At 39.7% G+C, this 20451-nt stretch overlaps 1 long non-coding RNA gene across 1 annotated transcript in view; it reads right to left on the bottom strand.

Moving 5' to 3' along the window:
- The window catches only part of LOC109489142, an 89360-nt gene extending 69000 nt beyond the window's left edge, over nt 1–20360 (bottom strand). Inside the window, exons 1-2 of the long non-coding RNA XR_002142090.2 lie at nt 20233–20360; nt 19018–19082 (exon numbers count right to left, since the gene is read on the bottom strand). This is a non-coding gene — a long non-coding RNA (uncharacterized LOC109489142). The remainder of the gene's footprint in view (nt 1–19017; nt 19083–20232) is intronic.
- Nucleotides 20361–20451: the final 91 nt, after the last annotated feature.

Genomic DNA, 20451 nt, shown 5'->3' with positions numbered 1-20451 from the left:
AATTATTGCGTTGACTGGAGGGTCCTTGCGAGCTTTGATGTGTATTTGCTTACCTACATCCTCCACAGTGCTGAGCACAGTGATTTCCATGTCAAGATGCTCAATACCTGTTTGCTGAATGGGGTCATGACAGTATTTCGGTCTAAACAACTTATTTAAAGTAGAACCCATTATAGTTCACACTATCAACACATACATGCATATCTTTTATATCTTTTTGGTTTTTTTTCTGAATGCCATAGTACATAGTTCACAAAGGAACAAGCATATAAGGTGAACACATATCTCAGTGTGCCTGGGATAGCCCCAGTTTACATCTGTTGTCCTCACATGGTTATTAACAGTGCCCCTTTCTCTCCAGAAGTGTCCCTGAATGGATGACACATTGGATGCTCATCTGACTATTAGAGAACATAGGCTATAATCCTCTGGCTTTCATCCTTTCCTGAACATGATAACCAGAAAGTAGTTGCTTCTACTCGGTGTCATCTTTGCTCAGGATACCTCTCTTTTCTGTCTTTTCTTTCCATGATAGCCATTAATGCTTCCCTCGGCCTCATCCCTGCTTCCTACCCTTGGTTTGGTCTAGGGAAGTGTCTATAGCACAAGATTTGAGGAAGAAGAAAGAGGAAGGCAAGATAAATTTCCAAGTTAACTACTCCCTTGTCACTCTCATCATTCATATGTCCCCAGCCCCATCATCTTGATCTCATCTCAGTGTTCCCAGGCATCATCTCTATCCTTTATTTTTCTGTTCCTTATCCTTCAATGTCTGACCCTGCTTTATGTCCCAATATCCATGACTGATTTTAGCTCCAGACTGATATCACAGGAATGATCACCAGTATCTATCTCATATTCAGGGCAACTTCCAATCTCAGAGCAGCTGAGATGCTCCTAATATCTCAAATTGTAACTCAACATATTTTCCTATATGAGCAATGTCCAAAATGTGTTTTGGGGAACTCTAGTTTTGGGTGCTAATATCTGTTACACAGTGAAAGGGTTTCAAAGTCAGAGAAGGTTGATGAATTCTCAATGGAACAATTTTAAGCAGTTTTCTTTCCTGCAGAACTTCTTAAAGCCTTTAATATGCAAATGTACATTATGAATCTCTGAGTGGGATATATGATATGCTGTGTTTCCCAAACTTATTTGGCCTGAGAACTTTTTTCCTTGAAATTTTCTTAAGGGAATATTGTTCTGTGAAATATATTTTGTCTTAAAGGAACATACTTAACTCTCGTGGGTTAGGCATGGGTTCTTGTGAAGTGACGCAGGGGTCTATGGAACGTAGGCATTGTTGTTCTAGTGGGACAATGCATTCTAAGTTCTACAACTGCATTTTTGGAAGACAGCAGGTTGTGAAGTGGACAACAGCATGTAAGAGCCTTTCAGCTATGAACTGTGTGACTATCCAGAAAACAGAGGCAGATGACCACGTAGAAGATATATGAGATTGTAGGTCAGAAGAGCTGGTACCTAGTTTCAACTTTACCACTATCGGCTAGGTATTTCTGAGCAACATTTAACATTGTGCCCTCAGTCTCTTCACCTATAAAATGGAGTGATTAATGACGGTGTTGAAATAAATATAAATAACACCTGTTAACATATCTCACTGGAATTTTAGGATGATCTAATGACAAGATGGCACAAAACAGCATTTTGAAAACAGTAGGCTTTTCTTAGTAAGTATATACTAAAATACCATACTAGTGCTTAAGTAACTTAGTTTTACAATAGGGGCAAGTACAAAAACCCAGAGATAACCTTCAAACTTTTTCTTTTCCTCCCCCAAACACTTCAAACCAAATTATTCTCCCCAACACTGGTAATAACAAATAATCCGTAGGTTTTAATTTCAGTTTTTTTTTTTCTCTTTCTAGATCTCTCTGGTGAAAGGAAGCGCAGTGGCCAAGACAAAAATGGCATCAAGGAAGAGAAGTAGAAATCCTCCATTTAATAAACTGCATAGGCAAGATAAGAGAGGTCACTGTCACATTTGAGTTTCAAGTGAGGTCTGATTGATTTGGAAACAACACAACTGGGGCAAAGCCCATCCTCAGATTGTCAGGCAACTTGGGATCCAAAGTTATTAGTTATCACTTAACATTCCCATTGGTAAAAACTAAGAGCATACGTCTGTTGACAAAGCCTAAAATGTCATTTGTGACACCATGAACAGACCATTTCACAAAAAAGCAGGAAATATTCATTACCCTTGCTTCCCTCTGGTGGAATGGCAGAACTTGTCACTGGTTCACGGGCAATAGCAACACAGGTCTGTTTCTTGGGCCTCTCAGCTTCAGGACTCAGAGTCTATCTCACAGCATTCTGGGTATTCTTGAGCAATATTCAAACTTTCTGGTTCAGAAACTGACTTAGAGGAGGGGAACTCTGTGTAACCTTTTCAAATGTAATTTATCTGGAAGATTCTGGTATGGTAAGCCTGGGTTAGCAATTAAGTTTAATTCCTTGCTCTATTTGTTTGAAATGGAACCTGCAGCAAAAGTGAATGTGCTGTGCTGGCACATGCATTTTTAAAGTAATCTCCATTGTTTATTACTGTTCGATAGAAATCATGGAGGAATGTGGGAAGGTGAATTATGAAGGCAAACATGTGTGAGAAAGGGCACTTCCTGATCATAGTCACATGTGGATTTACATTTAGTGGCTACTTGGGGAAGGGGAGTCTTTCTGTAGATAACACAAATTAGCATCTAATTTAGCAATATTTTCTTTGAGTTATCTGGTTGCTTCTTCTTATCAGAAACTGTACTCTGAATATTCCTTTTTTCTTTTTTTTTTTTTTACTTTTATCATTTGATGTGAAGAAAGTAACATTGTATGAGCAAGCATTGCTTACAGGGAACTCTTTCCTAATTGTTTTATTGTATATTACTATATTTGTTGTCTTTCCTCTTAAACAAAGGATCACAAAGAATATTATACAAAGTCATCATTAATCTGAATACATGGTGAACCACTTGTATGCCATTTGGTAGGTATAATTATCCTTGGTTTTATCCATAGTGGTTCAATGTTAAAGAAGGCTCACTAGAACCCAAGGACCCTTTACTTCTCTGCTTTAGGTTCTGCCTTGGCCACTTAGCAAGTGACACAAGTTTTAGGCATTAGATTGGATTTGTCAACAGTGAATTAATTAGCACACATTTCATGTTGTGATTAAGGACGGAGAGCAAATGAAAGACAGAAACAGGATTGAGAAGAATGGAGGGAAACAGGTTATTTCATCTTTCAAACATAAACTTCTGTGGAAGGAAGCTTCTTGGTGCTCATTAGGAATATAAGGCTCTATACATGCATGGAAGAATGGGGAGCAAAAGGAATTTCAATTTTGTTTTCATGAAATTTGACCCAGAGTTGAACAAAGAGAATTCTAAAGCTTTTGCATATGCCATTACTGGGGGGGTGGGGGAAGGAACATCAATATCCCCCCCCCCCCCCCCCCCCCCCGCTTCTCTGGTATTGCTTCAACAAAAAGAATTATTGAAATGGAACTTGTTCAGGTTTTTTATAAATCAAAATGTCAACAAATACAAGCACTAGTCTAGTTACAACAAGGGACTGTAGTTTACAGAATAAAACTAAACCTGTTTCTTCTTTTTTTTTTTAAGCTCTACAAAGAACACATTGTTTATTCTTGTGGAAAAACGTCATGTAAAGAAGCTCTCTGTCAGGTAGTCTATTTTTATTTAGTAGTTTCATAACTCAATTATCATGTTCCCCTCTGCCTAATAATTAGCATATGCATAGTAACAAGGCTTGAAAACCTGCTCTTTTCCCCACTGTGTGTCAGTTAAGTTTCCGAGGTGTTTGGAGAACGGGTTGTGCCTGTGTAGGTGAGTCCTCTCTCCCTGCTGCTCTGGCAGCTTGCCCCTGTGTAGTGTTGAGGGTCAGCTTTTGGAGAAAGTCCCAGCCAGAGGCCTGAGCAGGGACTTCCTGCCATCTGGAACAGTCTGGAGCACAATGAAAGATGTCAGCAAGAAGTACTCAAATGACTCCCCTCCAGTTCCCCAGGGATGAGCAGTATTTCCCCCAGTTCCATGATTGGGGAAATTTAACCGTCACTACCAGTAATTTGATGCACAAATTTTGAGCTCTGTATTTGGTTGCCTTCCATGCTCTGGTTTTTGTGGCTGCTTATCACCTTTTGAATGTTTTTTCTATGTTTGAGGAATTCCCCATAGCATGAGTCCTGCCTGCGCGTCACATAAGCCCTAATGCATTTTCCCAGCTTCTTTTATTTTTATTTTTAAAGATTTTATTTATTTAACAGAGATACAGCCAGCGAGAGAGGGAACACAAGCAGGGGGAGTGGGAGAGGAAGAAGCAGGCTCCCAGCAGAGGAGCCTGACATGGGGCTCGATCCCAGAACGCTGGGATCATGCCCTGAGCCGAAGGCAGACGCTTAACCACTGTGCCACCCAGGCGCCCCCCCTCCCAGCTTCTTTTATAGCAAGGACGCACAACTGTGACCTAGGTGCAGGCAATCCACCTTGCTTGTAAGAGAAATTGTTTTGGAAGAGAACAATGAGAGGAAGTAGATGCCTTATAGAATACATTTTCTGACAAAAGTGGCAGTGGAGGCTTCTGGCTTTGGAGGGAGGATGGTGATGGAGGTTCCAGCATTCACTGTACAGTAGTAACAGTGAACACTGAGATGAGGGGTTAGGGGCACAGAGGACTTATCTGGCAATTGTGATGGATGTAGCGTCTAAGACCAACATCTTTACAACAAGATCATCTTTACAACAAATAAAAAAAAAAAAAAGAAATTTAAAGGCATCTAATGTAATTGTTCATTAGACACATACATTCTGAAAATCGAAGCATTTAACTTTGTTGGATTCTTTTAAAGTTATGACAACTTTTAGGGATAACAAATTTTAAATGCATTATTTTCCAAAGGCAAGTAATATAGCTTGTGAGAAATAAACTCAAAGACCAAGGTGTTTGTGGGAAACTGGTGAGGCAGAGCTACTCTTCACATGTTTTGGGGGGCACATTCAGGTTTACATTTAGTTTGGATATTGTCATTTACCCATTTCAGAGATTCTTTCTCTCTTTTTCTACCCTTTTCTCACATCTGTATTATGGCGCTAGTCTGGTTTTACCTAAGGTTGGATGGACAGGGCTTCTCTGGTATACAGCCTGGCATCTAGGGAGGGAAGCAGAACCCCACTAGTTGGGGTAGGTACAGGAGCTACAGTGAGACTGCAATAAAGCTCCTAGTGTGAGAGAGGAGCAGAAAAAGCCATCCAAATCAGGGAAAAATAGATTTTTTGAAGTAAAGGCTATTTATTATTTATTTTCTAAATAATTTGCATAATACAAGAAAAATATTTGTTAATGTGTCAGTTTAAAAACTATAAGTCATTATTTGCCTGTGGTAATGGATCTTTTTTAAAAATAATTTTTATAGATTTTATTTATTTATTTGACAGAGAGAGAGAGAGCGCGTGTACAAGCAAGGGGAAGTGGCAGGCAGAGGGAGAGGGAGAAGCAGGCTCCCACAGAGCAGGGGGCCTGATGTGGGGCTTGATCCCAGGACCCTGGGATCATGACCTGAGCCGAAGGCAGATGCTCAACCGACTGAGCCACCCAGGCACCCCTGTGGTAATGGATCTTAACCACAGTTGACGTTATGGAAAACCAAAGTTTGAAGATCTGCTTGGAGAATATTAGTAGGCTCCTTTTTTTCAGGGAAAAAATCATTATAAAATATTTTCTTAGCCAGAATGACACACTACAACTGTATTACTGTGAGATGACAAATTTATGGAATCTAAATCAGTAAGTTTTAACCATAGAGATAAATTCTGAGGGATGAGGAATTTTTGAACTCAGTACACAGTACTAAGTTACAGGAATCACAATGAAAGATCTTCACTATTTTCTGTCCCTTGCTCTGCTGTAATGTTGAAAAAGACTGATACCCTATGGGCACCTGGGTGGCTCAGTCAGTTAAGCATCTGACTTCAGCTCAGATCGTGATCTCGGGGTCCTGGAATCCAGCCCTGCATCAAGCTCTGTGTGGGGGCTCCACACGTAGCAGGGAGTCTGTTTGTCCCTCTCCCTCCGCACCTCTTCCTGCTTGTGCTCTTTCTCTCACTCTCAAACAAACAAACAAACAAACAAACAAATAAAATCTTTAAAAAAAAAAGAAAAAGAATGATAATTCTAAACTCTTATGAGCCATTTTTTTCTTTAGTCATTTCATTGGTGTTAAAAATTATCTCCCCTTCATCTTGTATGTTGTGCCATAATTTCTACATTATGGTATTCCTGTTATGAGTACTGTTCAATTATTAATGACTCAAGAGAGGATAATCTAAATGTTTTGGAAAAGGTCCCTGAGGTAATTCTGTAACTGACCGGATGGAGAAAGGAAACCACAGTTGACTTCCACCGTTCAGGAGCGCTCTACGTCAGTTTCTAATGTTCTAGATTCCATGAAGCTATGTGATTGCTTTATACATTTTATTAATTCTGTGATTTCCACTATGCATGCAGAGAGGTAGGAGAACAATGTCCTTACATTAATATTATTTTTTCTGATTTTTTTTCTTTTAGTTCCCACTGGTATTTTATTACTAGTAAATAATTTTAAACTCAGTTTTGAATTCTTCCTTTTCCAACACTGTTTTAGTATTTCTGTAATTCTGAAAATAGCACTTGTAAGGGGAGAAGATATAAAGATATGGCTGGAGTGGTATAGATTTAGTTCTACCAAGGCCAGGAAGATGGTCCGGTCTGTCTTTGAGCTCCATCCAAACGCTGATGTGCAGGTGTGGGATGCACAGGGAAGGACACGCTACCTTTCAAAGAAGGACATGCTACCCAGCCATGGGAAGTGTCAGCATCTTCAGGGATGCCTCAGCTGCTAAGAGCCACCTCTCCAGAGATCATGTCCTCCCCGAGGCAGCTCTCCTCAGATGAGTGAGACTAGAGGTATAAGAGCCAGGCCATTTTGGCAGGACACAAGACACACTGATGGATAATATTTGCTCTAGAGATCTCTACCAGATTGGCTGAGGCTTCGTCCCGCATGCGTGGGCTGACTTCTTTCTTTGTACAATCTTACTTCTCCTTTCCTTTCACAGACATGATGATGCCTAGTGAACATACTGTATTTCACACTCAGCTCAGACTCTGCTTTCAGAGAACCTAGCCTTCAACAGCAGGCAAGTTCCATAGGATCTGGAGGCTTTTCCAGTCAAGGTCTAAATGATCTAAGACAGAATTTTGAAACGTTCCTTATCCTGAATCTATCTATATATCTTTTTAAAAAATAATTTTTTCTTTTGTTTGGTTGTGGTTTTAATTTTTGGTTTATTTTTGTTTGTTTGGGGAATTTTGTTTGTTTGTTGGGAAGAATTCTAGGAAGCACTTTATACATTAAAAACCTGAAAAGAATAAAATGTTGACTTCCCCAACAACTTCCATCATTATAGATAAGATGTATTCTCATTGAAAAATAAAATTGGTTCTATCACATGAAGTAATTTATAGTTAAAGGACTTGTACTGAAACATAAGGAGTAAATTCTCTTTTTTTCTGTGTGAAATCTATGGATATTTACTTTCAATCTTCTAAGAAGTTGGTCAAATAGATAATCTTTGCCCAATCTTATGAAATGGACACACAGTCCCAGTTTCCACTGTTCTCCATCTCCAGATCATGTATGATTCTCCCTTCTCCACTCCTTATTGCATCCAGCTTGAGTCAGTCCTTCATCAGTTCCCACTTGGGTCCTTAAAATAACCCCTCCACTTGCCTGCCTCCATCCACTCTTCCATCTCTCCTTCACAAAACTGTCAGAGTGACTTTTCTAAACTGCAAATCTGAGCAGAAAATTTGCTTAAAATCCTCCAGTGGCTTAAAATCCTCCAGTGGCTTCCCAAGGCTACTCGAGGATTTAAAACCCAGTCTTTTTCATAGTACTCATACAAACTCTTCATGAGTCAGTCTTTGCTTACTCTCCAGCTTTATCTCCACAACTATCTCCCATCTTTCCACTTCAGGCAAATTCCTTGTAGCTTCTGAAACGTCCATGATCTCTCTTCTCTTTCTGCCCTTGTACCTGTACCTCCCTTTGTTGAAATGCCCTTCCTTATGGTTTTTAAATTAATTTTTTAAAAATTTAGCTAAGCTTTATTTTTTAAAAAGATTTTTATTTGTTTGAGAGAGTGCACACATGCACATAGTGGGAAGGGGCAGAGGGAGAGGGACATGCAGACTCCGCACTGAGCATGGAGCCCCACACGGGGCTCAATCTCACAACCTTGTGATCATGACCTGAGCTGAAATCAAAAGTCTGGAGCTCAACTGACTGTGCCACACAGGTGCTCCAAGCTAAATCTTATTCCACAGTCCAGGCTCCATGCAAACATCAAGCAAGCTCTAGGGAGAAGTAGTCTTCCACGTCCCCAGAGTACCCATTGCCACTAACATCTTTCATACCACCGTAAGACCATACTGAAATATAAGACTGTTACATTCCTCTTTAGATTATGAGCTCCTCAAAGAAAGAAACTTTATCTGTAAATCCTCAGCACTTAGCACAGTGCCAAGCTCAGGATAAGTCCTTAGTAAAGTTTTGTACCTTTCTTTTATGGTAGCTACTGCTTCTAACAGATTTTTGCATCCCCTCCATTGCTTAGCAAAATACTGTATTGCTCAATACTACATACTGTAGGTGCTCAATGAATGTTTGTTGAATGGATAACTGTATTGCCATTGTTGTAAGTATTACCATTCTACCTTCAATAAATGCTTAAAAGATTCCAAATACCAGGAGTAGCTTAGAAAAACATTTTAAGTGTTGATTGACCAGTGGAAATCTCTGAAGATTTTATTTCACTCTAGAGCAGTTGCCTAAACCATGAACTACAAGCTAATAGTATTCACAGGAGAGAGACTTTGTCTATTTGCCTAGACCGTCTGTGATATTAGCTATGCAAATAAATATTTTGATTGTTCATTTGGGAGAAGAGGATTACTTGATGACTGTCTTGAAGTATACGCAGGCTTATTATGAGGAGGAAGATGACTTAATTTTTTTCCCATCGCATTGCCGATTCAATGAGGAAAAGTACTTAACATTGTATTAACAGTTAAAGATAAGAATTGCTTTGCTGGAATTAAGGAACACTGTGGAAACTCCCTCTTTGCAGGTGTGACTAAATGACATCTAAATTCTTGTTTCCACCTTTGCATCCATGAAACGTGAAATGATGTCATCACAGTGACGAACTGCCACCAATACAGAAAGGCTGTTGAATTAGGCATTACATTCCCTAGTTACTAAATTCAGAAGAAACAGCAGATACATGCTATTAATACAGGACCATCGTGGGCTCTGCTGAAGAATCACAGTATTATCCCTGTAGTTATATCTCAGTGGGAAGACAAGACCCAGGAAAAGTTAAGTTCTAGTAAAAGGCAGCTTATTTTATGTGATATAAATTACAAGAGCAGAGAATTCAAAAGAGTCAGGAGTTGGAGAGGAGTAGGGAAAGTCACTCAGGCAAGGGGAACTGCACGTACAAAGTCATACAGTGTTGACAGATGTGCTAGGTATATTTGAGAGGTAACAGACCACGTAGGGCATACACCAACTCTGAGGAAGAAAACATTCATAAACATTCGCGGAGCACTTATGATACGCCAAGCTCTTTGCTAGACTCAGTACACACATTTTTTCATTCAATCCTCATAATAACCCTACCATATAGGAGTACCATCTCAGTGTACAGCTGATAAAACCGAGGCACAGAGAAGTTACGTGACTTGGCTAAAATCCAAAAGCTAACGATGGAGCAGGGAATCCAGGTTGTCAGACTTCAGCTACTGGTACTAAAATTTAATTCCAGAAACATTAATAATCACTTCCCAAAGGCAAGGTACACACTGAGGTAGGAATTGTAAGGCTTGAAAGCAGGGAAATGTCTTCTTCAACGATGTATTCATATAAGGCTCAACATGTAAGTATTGTGAAAGCATCTGTGAATGGATAGGCTATTTTCAAAGAGTATATACTCTGGTAGGGAAAACAGACATCCCTAAATAACTACAACAGACTGAAGGCTGTAGGTGCTACTGAATCAGATTGGATAGAAATCTGAGGGGAGAGAAAGTTATCCTATAAGCAGTGAGGAGGCACTGAGGTTTTTGAGCAACAGAGGGACATAATGAAAGCTTATTACTGAAAACTAATCTGCTGACTGTGTGCCACTTGTTTCCTTATTGTCAGCAAGACTAAGCCACTTGGAACCACAAGTAAGTTAGATCTGTGTGACACAAAAGGGGAGAAAATATGTCTCTCTCTCATGTCCTGCTCACCAAAATTCTGCTAAATTAGTTTAGATGCTGGAACAATAAATTGGAGTCAGAGCAGAAGCCTAAAATCTGAAGGTATGCTGATGCTCTCTGTCCAATCGCTATTGTTTCTAAGAATATGAGGAGGCCCTGGGTTGGGGGGGGTAGGGTAGAGGGCTGGAAAGATTGTATGTTGCAAATATCTAAGAGAGCTAGGACCTGAGGTCACTCACGTATGACTCTTTTATTAGAATTATCCATTCATTCATCCAGTCAGCCACTGAATATTTGTTTATTGAGTGCCACTGGGAATCTGGTACTGTTCTAGATCTGAGGACACAGAGATCTAGTATGAAAAGAAGTACAAGAACAATGCCCCCATGGACTACACAAGCTAATAGAGTAATTCAAATTATAAACATTTTCAGATAGTGACACATGATGATAAAGCAAATAAAACAGAACAACAGGATGAAGAGTGAATGACGATGGGGGAGAAACACTTAGAAAGAACTCGTAGAGAGAAACTCTCTGTGGAAATGACATTCCATCAGACTTGGGTATGGGAAAAAAGACAAAGAGCCATGCAAAGAGCAGAAGAGAGAACATTCCAGGCAGAGGAAACAGCAAGGGCAAAGGTCCTGAGGTTGAAAGTTAGAGCAAGACATAGCAAGAACAGTAGGCTTGGGCCATTAGCCACATTCAGAACTCTGAATAGCATACCTGAAATACTTCCTTTTCAAATATTACATCACTAAAATATTTTATTTTATTTATTTTACTTTATTTTATTTAAGATTTTATTTATTCATTTGACAGAGAGAGACAGCCAGAGAGAGAGGGAACACAGGCAGGGGGAGTGGGAGAGGAAGAAGCAGGCTCCCAGCGGAGCAGAGAGCCTGATGTGGGGCTCGATCTCAGAACGCCAGGATCACGCCCTGAGCCGAAGGCAGACACTTGATGACTGAGCCACCCAGGCGCCCCTCACTAAAATATTTTAACAATTGACAATTTGATGATTCTGGTTATTAACTTTCTTCTTAATATCCAATTAAAAATTTCCATCTGAAAAAAATGAATACTAAAAAATTAGAGTATAAAATGACAACAAAAAGGAAATAAAGGGTCTTAATAAGGAGTCAAAAATATGGATGAAGGGTTTTAGACGATCACCTTGCTGAGGGGGGTGGCGGTGACGGTTGGAAATGAAAGGCTGAAAATCATGTACTATTTATTAATTTAATAAATCTGTCTTGATGTCAATGTAATCGAATGTTGCCACAAAATAATGGTCTCCTGCTGCCACATAAATGTTGAGGCCAAGCTCAGATGTTTATTTTCAAGACAGGAGACATTGATCCTTCACTAATAGAATATTACAAGTTTATTTCTATTATGCTAAGTAACCAAAGTTGATTTCATTTTTTGATTTGATGGATGTTGGTGCTGTCAAGAGTTCAAAATGGTCTGGGATTAGGAGGCCATAAGGATGATTTTTTTTCCTAATTAGGCATCCTTGGATTTCATTCTAACATAAAATCAATAAGAGAAAATTTTAGGGATACTTAGTCTCTGGGATCCTTCTTCTGATGCTCCAGGGAATCCAACTGTTTGGCACAAGATTGTTTTCTCCTGGGATTAAAGATACTCTAAAGCCAGACAGTGAGTGAATTGGATGGGGGCCCCACCCAATTGGAAAGGCAACAGGAAAAGTGATGAGGGGAAAAAGACAGCTACAACAATAGAAGGAGGAAGTGGAGCCAAGAAAAATAAGAGGAGAAGGAAAGGTAACAGTGAACTACAATAATCCACCAGGAAAAGAAAATCACATAGGAAAAACCCCCCCAAAAAACAAAACCCAAAACAACAACAACAAAAAACAACCCCCAAAGGAATTACAATCTACTTGTTTAGATGAAGAGGACAGACTTTGACCATTTCCAGATGTAGGACACACATTTACAGTGATCCAGGGACTGGAGGGTGATGTAATCCAGCGATCCAAGTCTCCATTTTCCTAAGCAGAATGTAAATAAAAAAAAAAAAGATCTTGGTTTTCAGGTTTTATCTATCACAGATTTCAAAGCCACATTGATCTGGGAAATGTGATTAACTGAAAGGAATGAACAAGGTGAAGACTGGAAAGAAGACATGACCTGAGCAATCTAGGAGGAATATGGAGAACATGTATCTCTCTTAAATAGCAAGAGAAATAGATTCATACCAAATCACTTCTTTTTTTAATATCCTATAGTAAACCAAGGTATTCACTTTACGATAGTCAAAATGGGAGGAAATGATGAATTTGATAAAGGCCAAAGCTGAAATAAAGCAGGGTGTGGCTTGGTGTTTCTGATTTTGTCTCATCAGGAGGTTAGGTCTAAGAACAGAATTCATTGCTGCTTACCATGCTGAAGCAAGATCCCATAAACCCTGCTTGAGTGGTCCTGCCGGTATTTAATCTAACCCGAATTCACAAAGAAGTTTGTACGTCTAGAATCATAGTACATGAAAAAGTAAATATTAAGGGGCAAGTGTGGTTGAAGGATCTCTGTATGGAATTCTGAGAAGGCCTGAAGAGATAGGCTGCAAAAGTGTGAGTCACAATCCTGTTGTTCACCTGTTGTGTGAACCAGCAAAATTTGTGAATAATAATACCTACCGCAAAGGATTATGGAGATTGCTGAGTGAGATACTCTATGTAAAGCACATTACATAGTGTCTGGCCCATTGTAAAGCTTGGTAAATATTTGTGTTGTTAATACCTAAGAAGTCTGTGGTGTGGTTTGCAAGAACTGAAATCTTGTGTAGTTGAACCATATAACATTGCTGAACAATCAAACATTTCTTTTTAAAATCTTTTTCTTAAAAGGTTTTATTTATTTGTCAGAGAGAGAGAGGGAGAGGGAGAACACAACTCTAGCAGGCAGAGGGAGAAGCAGGCTCCCCGATGAGCAGGGAGCCTGATGCAGGATTCAATCCCAAGTTCCTGGGATAATGACCCCAGCCGAAGGCAGATGCTTAACCGACTGTGCCACCCAGGTGTCCCACAATCAAACATTTTCCAAAAAGATTTTATTTATTTGAGATATGTATGTATGTGTGTGTATATATATATATATATATAGAGAGAGAGAGAGAGAGAGAGAGAGGGAGAGAGAATGCACAAGCAGGGGTAGGGGCAGAGGGAGAAGGAGAAGCAGACACTCCACTGAGCAGGGAGCCCGATGCAGGGCTCAATCCTAGGACCCTGAGATCATGACCTGAGCTGAAGGCAGCTGCTTAACCAACTGAGTCACCCAGGTGCCCCTCAAACATTTTTGACTTACAAGTATAGCAGTTTCATGCATTTCAATGTAGTATGTTTCCATGAAACTTCCTTATTTTTCTCACCATTGTCTTTTGTCAGGGAAAGGGAAGGGGGGAAGAGAGGAAGAACACATAAAAGAAGGAATGGAAAGATGGGAGGTTATGTAGTAAAGCCCTTTGGAGCATCTGGCACAGGATAGAAACCAAGGAGATATAGTCCTGTTCCCCTTCTCCTCCCCTGCTCTTCCACCTCCTCTCACAGCCCTTTAGTGAGCTCTCTTGGTCTTTAGGAGGTTCTTGAGATACAGATGTGACATATGTCTCCTTCTGCCACAAATGACAAATGCTCTTTTTTTTTTTTTTTAAAGAAAAGATTTTATTTACTTATTTGACATAGAGAGAGCATGAGCAGGGGAGAGGTGGGAGGAGAGGGAGAAGCAGACTCCCTGTTTAGCAGGGAGCCCGATGTGGGACTCCATCCCAGGATGCTGGGATCATGACCTGTGCCAAAGGCAGATGCTTAACTGACTGAGCCACCCAGGCCCCCACAGATGCTCTTTTAAAATAAAGAAAACAACCAAACTATAGAACAGAGCTGGTAGCTCCTAAAAGGACACAAGAGCCAAGATAAGAACAAAGGAAGCAGTGCAGGAAAGTTGTGATATAGGGATAACTCTTCCGGAGGCATGGGAGAAAGTACCCACAATTGGATTCTTCCTTGACCACCCTTCTCTTCAGGCTACTTACTTTCATTACCAGAGCGAGCTCTTTTTCTACCTCCCTCCTAGAATATGAACCAGACAGAAAAGCCAGAGTAAATGAATACAGATCGCTGAAGCCTCTAATTTCTAGGCGCCTTAGCCTCAAATGTTATGCCAAAGAAGAATATTCTATGGGTCAGTGTCATTGGCCAAAACTCTCCTTAACCCAGAGCAGCAACTTTAACAAAGCAATAGCTTTAGCCCTAAGTAGTGTCCACAGAATCAGAGGCAGTGATTAAGGTTCTCCTCAAGAACAAAAACAATCCCATGAGTGTTAGGGGAGGATAAGGTAGGAGGTAAGCATAGAGCAGTAGTAGCAGACCATAACACCAAAATGTATTATTTCTTAACTTCCTTAACACTGGCCCCCGATACCATAGACAACTTGGGTCTTAGAAGCTGGGTGAGGCTAATGGAGATTTGCCATGAAGTAGTCAACAGCTCAGCACCATGTGGCAGGGAATCCTTTTATCCTCTGCTTCAAGAATTTAGGTCCAAGAAAAATACCTGAAGAGTTTGGAAAGCTGATGATAATGAGATTATAGAATTATTTGACGAATCTGGTTTGTACGTGTATAATCTAATGACAACAATGCTAGCAGGTAGCAGTTACTACCACAGAATACTTATAAATCTTCAGGTACTGCCATTTTTAGATGGAACCCACCTGGTTTCAAAGGCTGTTTGAGTACCCCTGACTAAAATGTTTGACGTACCTCTATACCACTGGCAAGTATACATGACCTTGGTAAGATTGTTTCTATCATATAGCTTATTATTGGCAATGGCTATATTCAGAACCTGTCTTAAATATATTCTTAATACAGCTAAAGAAGTTAAAAATGTATCCTAATCCCATATACTTAAAACTACTTGAAGATAATTAAAACACAATAGTGGCATAATTTGTCACCTTCCTTTTTTGCCATACTTCATTGACAGGACCCAATTATGTTGGAAAATTATGAAAAACAAATGTAGTAGGTCCCCCCCCCCATGTTTCCATTCTCAACAGAAGGAAATGACACTGCATGGAATGTTGCACGGCCTCCTTCTTCAGACTGGGGCTTTTGTCAAATCCAAGAGTGCAAAGAAATCATTGGCATAACCTTAGGAGGTGGAAAACCATTGTGAAGATTTAGGAATGCACTAAAAAAATATAGTAATACTTTTGAATAAAGAATACTCTTTGGCACATTTCCTATTACATAACTTTCAACATTTAATGACAAAAATCCAGCCAGTGAATACTGCAACACTTAGAATTTGTTTTGCAAAATGTGCTAAAGTGTGTGAAATTGCAATACATGGTATCCCTACTTTTTTCACTTTCCATCATCTTCAGCTTATGTATGATTTTTTTATAACAGGACTATTTTTTTTTTCCAAGCTACTAAATTTCAAATCTTGATGGTGCTAAAAAAGGCTAGGCACTCTAGAGAGATGGAACTGTTTAGAACCAGTAGTTCTGTACACTGTCTCTCCTAACCCATTGGTAAAAGTTTATGAATAGCTAAGTTGGGACTTTAAAAATCTAGGGCAATAGGTTAAAAAAAAAACAGTCATTGCCTCAGATTAACTGATGTTAAACCAATAACAGTGTCAAATAATGTTAATTTGAGGCCCCACTTCATTTATTATTCTGGTATAAGAGACCACATTGCATAGTATTACTGTTGTAATGACTGTGTTCATTGAATTACTTTGGTACATAGCATGTAAGCACTTTGTGAATCTAAGCATGCTAGTCTCTTGTGCTCGGGAGTGAAGTTTCATACAGTAGTCTGAGTGACAAACATCTCAGAGCTTGCTCACATTCCTCTGTGGAATAGTCACTTTTGAGAGAAAGAGGTGCGGCTTCGTGGTCTGAGAACAGGACTGTCAGCCAGGAACACAGAGTTCTCATCCTGGAACTATTTCTGTTTTCTTTATGGACCAGATCATGCTCATAAATCTTTCTAGGACTCAGTTTACCCAGTTAAAAAAGCTGGTTAGGGAAATATAATTAATAGGGATACACTTAGTATTAATAAATGGGTATCTGTTAAACGATTTGAAATGAAAAGAGGTATGAATGTACGTAAGGAGATTTTTTTTTTATGAGCTAGTTTATGAAACAAATAAATAATAGAAAAATTTCATCCTTTGGAAAAATTACCCCAAAACAAGAAAATTACTTTTAATGAATTTTAATGTTTAAATAGTTTATTTTTATTTTTCTAAATAAATATTTTCTACTCTAAATGTTTTTCTTTCTTTTTTTCTTTTTTAAGATTTTATTTCCAAGGAATCTTTACACCCAGTGTGGGGCTAGAACTCACAACCCTGAGATCGAGTCTCATGTTCCACTGAATGAGCCAGCCAGGCGCCCCTAAATGTTTTTCTTTTTAAAGTTAACATGCCAAGTATTCTATGTGATGCATATAATTAAATTCATCATTAACTTCTATTTAAACATAAAGAAGTAGTTTCTTTGTTCTATATAGCAAAGGGAAATCTTTTCTGAAGTTCTATGCACTAGGAGAATATGGACATTATTAAACTTAATGTTTTACAGAAAAAATTAAGATCAAAGAGATGTATGTATAGTCAATCTAGAGCTTTAGCAGGGTGGTATAACAAACTGCCTGGTTTAAATTGATAAAGACTTCTTCTAAGAATAAAATGCAGGTTCTAAAAAAAGGCAAAATTGTGCATATGTACACAAAACTGGGAAAGGCGGAAAAAAGACCTAATGAGTGAGTAATTGTGGTGTTCTGTATCTGAAAGAATAAGGTGAAAAGGAAAAAAAAATTAACTTCAAATGCAAATGTTTCATTCTGGTGGCTCAGCTAGTCAGCATTCCCCTACCCTAAATCCAGCTCCTCAAAATTAATCAGCCTTATGTGTGAGGTTAAAAACAAAACAAAACAGTTACTTCTAAAAAAATATATTGTGGTTCTTTACAAAAAGATTTAAATCTCCTCTCTTCCCCTTTCTTAAAAATGAAAACAAAGCAATGGATCTTCAATTCCGTGCCTGGGATCTCAAATTTGGCTGTGAATATGTGTTTCAAATCTCATTAATTACAATATTGGCCCCATGAGATACAGTTGCTGATGCAAAGAACACTCTTTGTACTCAAAATAATTTGAACAAGGGCAAAGAAGCATTTTACTTACATGTGTAAACATTAAGAGGAAAATAAAACAGAGATGGTTCAGATAGCTGCTGAGATGTTTTAATGATAATTGATCTGACTACCACTGAAGCTTTAAGGTTACCATGTATAGGAATAGTCATGTTTTCACTTAGTGTATTTGTTGGATAATAATGCTCTTATGAAGTTAACTCTGACATTAACTTGGCAAGTTCTGAACTAAGACCTTTTAGCATTTTATTCCTTCTAGACACTAAGACCAAATTGTTCTGAATTCCATACCCAACTGTGCAGATCTATTATTTATTTTTTAAATATCAGAAAAGATGCCATTACTCAAAGGACTCTTCCATGTAATAAATCTGAGTAAAAACTAATCAAATGAATAAATGGCAGCAGTAGACAGGAAATGGCCTCTCTTGTTTTCTCTTTGTTTTTCTTTCTCTTTAGGAAATACTAAATTAAACCATAGCTTCTTGTGGTCTTGTACTATAAGAACACATGTGGTCATACATTTTCATCCTATTAGCAAATTTGTTGGCTCAGTGGGTAGAAAATAAAGTCCTCTGCAAAGATGTCTTAATGCCTTACACGGGGAGGGACATCTGCTATGTATAACCACAACCTAAAAATCTTGCTCTGAGATCTGATGGTGTCCATTGGCTGCCTTTAAACGGATACTGAAGGGGTGCCTGGGTGGCTCAGTCAGCTAAGTGTCTGGCTTTGGCTCAGGTCATGATCTGGGGGTCCTGGGATCCAGACTCACATCTGGCTCCTTGCTCAGCAGGAAGTGTGCTTCTCCCTCTCTCTCTGCTCCTCCCCCCCTGCTCATGTTCTCTCTCTCTCTCTCTCTCTTTCTCCCCCTCTTTCTCAAATAAATAAATAGTCTTTTAAAAAAATAAATGGATACTGAAGAACAGAGTTAAGCAGCCCGAGTTACATAAAAGAATCACTTGGAGCTTACAAAAAATAGTTGCCTGTGTCCATCCACAAAGTTTCTGAGTTAGTTCGTTTGGGGTGGGGTCCCAGACCTTGTATTTAAAACAAAGCCAACCGAAAAATAAATCCCCCTAGGGTAATACTAATGTGCCATGACTAAGAACCACAGAGAATCCCAACACCAGTGCAAGGATAATAAGTACTTTGTTTTTAGATAACAGTACAAAGCCCACTCTAGGTCTTTAATGGAAGATTTACTTTAGTCCAAGTGTGGGCAGGAGCACGGATTGCAGCGGCCATAGCTCTCTCCTTGACTGCACTGTCTAAGCAGTCACTTATAGGGAGTGTTCTCTGGGTCATGGAGTCTTAAGATGCTGATAATTTTCTGGATTAAAGCCAATGGAAGTTGATAATTGAACAACAAATTACATATGCTAACTCTGAAGGCAGAGTCTGTAAACAGTGGCAGCCTTATACATATCTGAGCATTTTGAGCAAAAGTTCATCAAAAGAGAGACTTACTCGCTCAGCATCACTCACTCTGGTTCTTCTGAGTCCATGAATGCCATGTCTCCACCACCAAATCACTATAGTTCATTGTCAACAGAAACAGGGATTTTGAATTAGAAATGCAAATTACTTCTCCTGGAAATTGTGATTTTTTTTTTCATTTTCTTCATCCTCACTTCTATGGGATGAATTTTTGTCCTTTTAATAAAAGCACTTTTATTTTTCTTAAGTCTTTCTATCATAATGACAGTCTTCTATTGTTTTTGCCATCTTCTTTTGCTATCATATTCTGTTTTCTTCATTTAATCCTATTTCTTTTATTCTTTCCTATCTTTTACACTTTACCTTTACAATTAAAAAAAATTCTCTAACACTAGAATAGCAGGTCCTTCTTCATTTTTCTCCAGTTTTTGATTTATGTTTCGTTGCCAACCCCTTTTCTCAGTCTCTCTTTCTTACTAACTGCCCTCCCGTAACCTTCTGTTGATGTTTCATTCCTATCATTTGCTGCCAATGGCCATACAAACCCATTTCTTTCCATTCCAGTTATCTCTCTAGCTCCATGTGCATTTTTAGGGTCCTACTACTAAAAGCTTAAAGCTCTATGTGAGAAATAGAGAGGTAGCTTTCCCAATTTAAATCCTATTTTCTCTGCCCTCCTATAGCTATTCCAGGTCTATTCATCCTTTCCTGATGTTTCCCCCAGTCTGACCCCCACCTGCACCCCTCTTCCTCTGTCACTCCCTATTTGATGCCCATGTCTTCTTTCTAACCACATTTGCACTCTGTCTGATTTTGCATCCAAGGATCTCCACAAGATAAAGGATGGAGTTCTACCGGGAACCAGATTGTGTTTCTGAAACTTTCTGCGCATTTACTGAAATGGAATTAGGGTCTTTGATCCAGAAATAGCCTTAGGCAGCCTTTCAGCTCTGGCACAACTTTGCACACCTTGGAGAAGGGTTGGGGCCTACCCTGATGGACAAGGACAGGGATGTCTTTAAAGGCCTTATGTGGCCCTTTCCACTTCAAATGTCAGGAAGAGTAGGCATCACCGACCAAGGCTGGAAAACCAGGCCAGGTGGGGATGCCTGGAGCCCTTTTCTGCAGCATTTCTGGCAAGGGAGCTGTTGCGTGGTGTGCCACAGGGCTCCAGGTGTACAGGGGCCAGGGTAGGGGGCCAGTGAGGCCCCAGGATTCACAGGCCATCTTTGGGAGGAGGCTCACCTCTAAAGAGGGGAGGCAGGCCCGAGGCAGGGTGTTCCCCGGGGAAGCAGGGCGCGGCCCTAGGGAACGAAGCGACGCCACCCCAGCGGCGCCGAGGGCCGGAGGCACAGTCCCTCCCCAGGAGGAAAGGCGAGTCGCTCCGGGTCGCTCAGACAGAAGGTCGAGGGAACAGCGCGTGTGTCCCTCGCCAGCCTTCCCTCTGGGAGCAGGGCGGGGGGG

Source organism: Ailuropoda melanoleuca, chromosome 3, assembly GCF_002007445.2.
Source record: "Ailuropoda melanoleuca isolate Jingjing chromosome 3, ASM200744v2, whole genome shotgun sequence".
Taxonomy (NCBI): domain Eukaryota; kingdom Metazoa; phylum Chordata; class Mammalia; order Carnivora; family Ursidae; genus Ailuropoda; species Ailuropoda melanoleuca.
This window is presented reverse-complemented; position numbering and strand designations above follow the sequence as displayed.